Source organism: Macadamia integrifolia, chromosome 5 (assembly GCF_013358625.1).
Source record: "Macadamia integrifolia cultivar HAES 741 chromosome 5, SCU_Mint_v3, whole genome shotgun sequence".
NCBI lineage: Eukaryota > Viridiplantae > Streptophyta > Magnoliopsida > Proteales > Proteaceae > Macadamia > Macadamia integrifolia.
Window position 1 is genome coordinate 38,219,822 of NC_056561.1, and position 6,583 is coordinate 38,226,404.

General features: G+C 47.6%; 1 pseudogene; it reads left to right on the top strand.

Moving 5' to 3' along the window:
- Positions 1-6,583, top strand: part of LOC122078061 — a 44,823-nt pseudogene that overhangs the window by 8,111 nt on the left and 30,129 nt on the right.

Below are 6,583 nucleotides of genomic sequence, written 5' to 3' on the forward strand. Positions count from 1 at the left end.
GTAATACTTGGGACATCCCAGACCTAAAGGACGTGAACTCTGCACCTACCCTCTTCGGGACAGATGCAGAGTCACTGTCGATTGCTAAGGACAAGACCCTCCATCGGCCTGTCGAGTTTAGTAGCCTCCAGTCGGATGCCTTCCTGTTCCAGTTCGGGCTTAGCCCGGGTGAATCCTAGGTTTGCAACTACTTTTGTTTCGGATTTAGCATTCTCGTACTGATCTTTATCCTCTTTTCTGCAGTGCAAATTTTGAGAGCAGAAGCAAGAGCGACCGCGGTCGAGAGGCAGGCCCAACTAAAGGAGGCCAGGGCCTGAGACGCCCAGCAGAAGCAACCGAAAGGCAAGAAAAGAGGGGCTTCGACTTCCCAGGCCCTCCCAAGGAAGAATTTAGATCCGAAGGCCCTACCGCCGAGGCAGTTCAGGTGCTTGAGGCCCCATGCCGCAGAGCATCTCCTCCGAGGGCCTCTTCCGCTGGTGCCGACTTCTGAAGTCTGAGGGGCAGTCATTCTCAGGCCGAAGTTGGGTTCGTCCCTTAGTGGTCCATTAAGGAGGGCGAGACACTGACCATTGGGTGGGTTGCCTGAGAGCTCGTCTAGAAGGGGAGCTTTCCAGGAGACGTGGCCGAGGCCCAAAGCCAAAGGACCAAGGCAATGATAACAAGCACTTGCGTGTTTATGGCAGCGATAATCTTTGGTCTTCGGCCTTCAGAAATTTTTTCCTTTTTTTTTTTTTACTGTTTATCTCTTTCAGGCTGAGAGCCAAGTCGGCCAGTTGACTATCCAGACCGAAGCCTTGGCCAGGGACCTCGAGGAGTCCGAGCGTGAAAAGTCAGCCCTAGACAAGGAGTGCACAATCCTCCTTGAGAAAGTGGAGCATCTAGAGGCAAACTTCCTCCGCACATAGCAGGAGAGCGATCGGAAGCTCCGAGAGCTGGAGGCGCAGATGGTCACGAAGTTGAGGGAGGTCAAAACTCGAGCCATCGAGAGCTACAAGTCTTTTGAGGACTTTAGGGAGGTGTTAAAGCGTGCCATCACCCCCGGATTCATCATGGGTGCCACCGATGTTTGAGACTGGGTCCTCGAACATCATCCCGAGGTGTCCTTCGAGGGGAGTGGCCTTATCTTCGAGGACACCGATGCAGCTCCTATCGCCATCGATGTCGCAGATGGCGAGGACAGCGGTAGTGAGGGAGAGGGGGCCCATGCTTCTTGTGAGGTCCCTCTTACTCCTGGGAGAGGAGACTCCGATGCAGATGTTGCAGACAATGCCGGGGGCGAGGCTATCCCTCCAGCGCTCCATGAGGCCACTTTGTAACTTAGCCTTTGTTTTTTTTTTTTGTAACTTTGTCCTTCGGGCTTCATGTAATTTTGGCCTTCGGGCTTCATGAATGAAATGCTCCCTCTTTTTTATGTTGTCTTCCTGACTTGCCTTTTTTTTTCTTTTTTTTTACAATCCCAAAGATTGATTCTGAATCCGAAGGTATTTTTCAGATCTTTGGCTTACAGGTAAGGTATGAAGGTCGAAGCTCTCATTCAAGTTCTTTTTTATAATCCCAAAAATCGATACCGAATCCGATGGGGTGTTTCAGATTTTCGGCCTACGGGTGGAGGTATGAAGGCTGAAGCTCTTATTTGAGTGGCTGTGGGAGCTAACCTTTTTCACAAGGTTCGGTCCTGTTGAGCCATTGGTCCGATGGTGGGGGAATAAAGGCCGAGGCTCCCATGAACTTCGGGTGTCTTCCCCCGCCGCAGATGCTTTCTTCATAACACCTACCTATTGTCGGCTCCCAACTAGGGTCCTATCTAAGTTGTCTGCTCAGGTCTGCTCTGCTTTGGCCTGAGCTCCCAACCAAGCTTATTCTTTCGATCATGTTTTCTTGGCTTCGGCTAGAGCGCTAGACTGAAGGGAGTGCCTTATATTTGCAACCATCGGGAAGTGATAGCCGTAAGCCAGCTCATACATTTACGAGATGAAAATCCTTCAGAGTGTTTTGGATGGAGAGTTACAACTTGGAAGTGCTTAGGAAAAAATTACGAAATGTAAATGTAAATGTAAATGTTCTATTGGTAGAATTTCCTCAAGTTCTTCGAGTTCCATGATCGGGGTACCTTTTCTCCCCCCGTAGTCTCCAAGTGATAGGCCCCTGGTCATATTATCCTCGAGACTCTGTAAGGATCTTCCCAATTTGGAGCTAGCTTTCCTTGATGCCTCAGGTATGATACTTCTGCCCTTCTGAGGACGAGGTCACCCATTCTAAACTCGTTCTTTCGGACTTTGGAGCTGTAGTGCCTCGCAACCCTCTACTGGTAGGCGGCGATCATTTCTTGCGAGGTGTCTCTGACTTCAGTCAAGAGGTATAAATTAGCTCGAAGTCCTTTATCGTTTTCTTCTTCATTGTAGTACTGAATCCGATGGGTTATGGCTCCTACCTCCACCGGGAGTACAACTTCGGTGCCATAAATTAAAATAAAGGGTGTTTCTCCAGTGGCTGATCTCTTAGTCGTGCGGTAAGCCCAGAGGATATTGTATAACTCTTCTGCCCATAACCCTTTGGCATCATCTAGTCTCTTCTTTATTCCTTGGAGCAGGGTACGGTTGGTTACCTCTGTCAGTCCGTTGGTCGATGGATAACTGATAGATGTTTTCCTGTGGTCAATGCCCAGGGCATCACAAAACAAGCCAAAAGTCGGGTTGGCGAACTGAGTTCCATTGTCCATCACCACCACCCGAGGGATTCCGAATCGATAGACTACCACCCTCTGGAAGAAGTCCCTTACATTCTTTTCGGATATCGTTGCTAGTGCTTTGGCCTTTGCCCATATCGTGAAGTAGTCTACCGCCAAAACTACAAACTTTCTTTGTCTCATGGCCAGGGGGAACGGGCCCAGGATGTCCATTCCCCACATGGCGAATGGTATTGGGCTTGATAGGGATGAGAGCTCGGTAGAGTGCTTCTTGGGGATGGGGGCGAACATCTGGCACTTAACGCACTTCCTGATGAACGATTTCGTGCCCTTCCTCATTGTCGATTAGAATAGGCCCTGCAGCAGCACTTTATGGGCTAAGGCTCGGGCTCCCAAGTGTTGGCCGCATATCCCTTCATGCACTTCTCAGAGTGCGTACTCACCATCGACAGGGTTCAGGCACTTGAGGTATGACGTGGTGAACCCTATTTTGTATAGCTCTCATCCTTCAAAAGGAAATGTGCTGACCACATTCATACCTTCCTTGCCTTGTCCCTGTTCTCGGGGAGTATTCCTTCCTTCAGGTATTCGATTATGGCATCCATCCAGCTAGGGTTGTATTCGCCTACAGGTAATACCTCTCGGGGGTTCTTGGGTGCTTGGATGGGATAATACTTCAAAGTACACCGATCGCCCAAGGTTTGTGAAGTCGGAGGTGGCCAATTGTGACAACGCGTCTGCACTGGCATTCTCCGCCCGCGGCACCTGCCTTACCTCGAACTCCTTGAAGGCTGTTACTTTTTCTCGCACCGTCTTCAAGTATTCGACCATCCTTTGTTCCTTGGATTCATAGTCCCCATTCACCTGTCGCACCACGAGCTGTGAGTCACTGTGCACTACTAACTCCTATACCATCAAGGCCCGCGCTAGATTTATTGCGACTATGAAATTGAACCGTATTGCATACTTGATTTTGAATCCTTCGGGGCTAACAAGTATGATCCCAGCGCTGTTAGATGTACCATCCACGTATAATGCCCAAGTCCTTTTCGCTCGAGCCTTGACAGACTCCTGGGGTTCATCTAGGAGTGTTGTCTGGCTATAAAGTTCGCTAGAGCCTGTGCTTTTATTGCGGTTCTTGGCTTGTACTGGATGTCGAATTCTCCCAATTCAATGGCCCAGTTTACTAGGCGGGCAGACATATCCGGCTTCTGTAGTATCTTCTTCAGTGGTTGGTTTGTGAGCACACACATCGTGTGCGACTGACAATAGGGCCTCAGCTTTCTTACTGCTATCACTAGGGCGTATGTTACTTTTTCCACTTTTATGTATCTCGTTTGTGTGCCTAAAAGCGTTCGGCTGACGTAATCTATTGGTCGCTATTGTCTTCCTTCTTCCTTTATCAATATCGCACTTACTGCCACTGCCGATACAACTAGGTATGACTACAAGGTATCCTCTATATTTGGCTTCATCAGCAGTGGGGGTGCGGCCAAGTACTCCTTCAATTGTTCGAAGGAATTTTCGCATTCCTCCATCCATTCAAACTTTTTGGATCCCTTCAAGGCTTTGAAGAAAGGGAGGCACTTGTCAGCCGACCGATGTGTGGTCGTGGGTTTGATTCCCACAGACGGTGCCAATCAGTTACTGCCGAAATCCCCTATGAGCTAATCCTGCACAAGCACAGAAGGCAGATGCCCGAAGGTATCTCTGGGATTAGTCCTCTGATGCCTAAGTTAGTGACCGACAGAACACTGTATTCACAGGAGTAATGGTGGGTGTCGGCGTACCTCCCTTGGGTCCCTCTTTGGTTTCCTCTTATAGGGTTACTGAGCCTAGGGTTTCGGAAACCCCCTTCGGGAATCTTCCCCTCACTTGGTTTGGAGCCTTGCCCCTTCGGGAACCTTCCCTTCACGTGGTTTGGAGCCTTGCGGCTCTATCGGATGGGGGACACGTGTCCCTTCCTCGGTTGCCACGTGTCCTCGCTTTATTCGGTGATAAATTCTAGTAGCTTGGGATGTGATCTTGGTTGATGGGCCTAGAAGGTATTCCCCGTCGGCACCGGGGAGGATGTTAACGATCTTCACCGCCGGTGTTATGGCAAGGAGCAAGAAGGTGTTGTTTTATGGTTGTCCTTGTTGGCAACTCGGCCACGTGGCGGTGATGACGTGGCCAGTTTGGGTGACGTGGATGAAAATAATGACATGGCAGTATCCAGTGTCACCGATGAGATAACAGAGCAGCTTGGTATGCATGGAGTGGTTTAATACATCATTAATAGGTGGTGCGGGTTTCTGGGTCAAAACTGGCAAAATTGGCCTATTTACGATCGAGGGCATTTTTGGAAATGAAAATGAAATTTTTGGAAGATCGGTTCTTCATGAAAAATATAGATTGTAATTTTCCTAGTCCAGTGCATTTGATTTCGTCACATTCCGATACCGTATGAAGAAGTTACGGCATTTATGGCAGTCGAGAGCAGTTTCGGCATTGAAGATGAATTTTTTAAAGGAAGTGTTCTGCATGTAACAATACGACAAAAATACAATCTTTCCAACGGTTCTAATTTCATCGCATTCTGATTCCGTATGAGAAAGATACATCATTGGAAAGGTGTAGGGGCATTTTGGTCTTTTTACATGGATGATTCAGATGATTGAGTCTTCTGAAAAGTCGTAGATCATCCAGTTACGATTCCAACGCACTTCATTTCATCTCGATCGGATATCGTATGAAAAAGTTATAAGCGTTTCCGTAAAGTCGGTTCGAAAATCCAAACCGAAAATCCATCAGTTGCTCTCGGTGTTGGGTGGGTTTTTCGGAATTTAATTTTGAAATTTGAAGGGCTTTTGTGTAATTTAAAGATTTTGAAGGTCTGAGTTGCAAGGGGTCTTTAAGCACTGAAACATATGGAGGCAGGGGCTTGATTGTAATAAAGAGGAGTCAAGGGAGTGAAATGGACGGCCAAGATTCGACCACGTATGTTTGATGCCCATCCAAAGGTTGCTGAGATTTTGGTGTGATATGGACGAGATAGATGCTTGCGCGTGGGATTTTATTGGTTAGATGCATAATTCTTGATGCACTGGCGCTACACTATATCAAGGTATGTTATTGTGTTTCGCGCGTGTACAGAAGGTATAAAAAGGATTCCGATCTTAATGATCTCATGAAATCTGATTAAAGCCATCATGGAAGATTCGGATCCAACGGTCAATATGCATTTTCACTTTTGTGAGTGGAAGACAAGCTCACTTAAAATCCGGAAAAGCAACCAATCATAGATCGACAACACTTCTGACGATGTCAGCGCTTACGTCATAATGACGTCATCGAGATTCAAATCTAACGGTTTGGATCTGTTGTCCGTTGGTTTAATCGGACGGTTTGGATTATAAGATCTCTTATATGAGATCTACGGTCAGATTTCGCCCCTGTTGCGCGCGCCGCCGGTGTAGCCTACGCCACCCGTACGAAGATTCCATTTCAGGCTATCTCATTGCTCCAACTTCAAAAGGTCATATCTTCCTCATTTTAAGTCGGATTTGAGTGATTCAAGTTGGGAATTCTTCATCTCTCCGAGCTCTACACATCAGAGGGAAGAAATCAGGCAGAGGGCTTGCTGAGGTGGTCGGAAAAACGAGTTGAAGCTCGTGGAAGGCTAAAGGTTTGAATGAAAGACTTCCATCCTCTTGCACTTCATTCATAGCCACCATTAGAGGCTTAGGAAGCTGCTGGAAACCAAGGTAGCAAGTCATATTGGTTGTTGCCAAGAGAAAAGAAAAGAAAAGAGAAGAGAAGAGAAGAAGAGGGAAATAGAGAAGAAGTTGTTTCCTCTCTTTGTGTGTGTGTGAATGTGAATGTGAATGCCATTGTTGCTCCATGAAAGTAAAGACA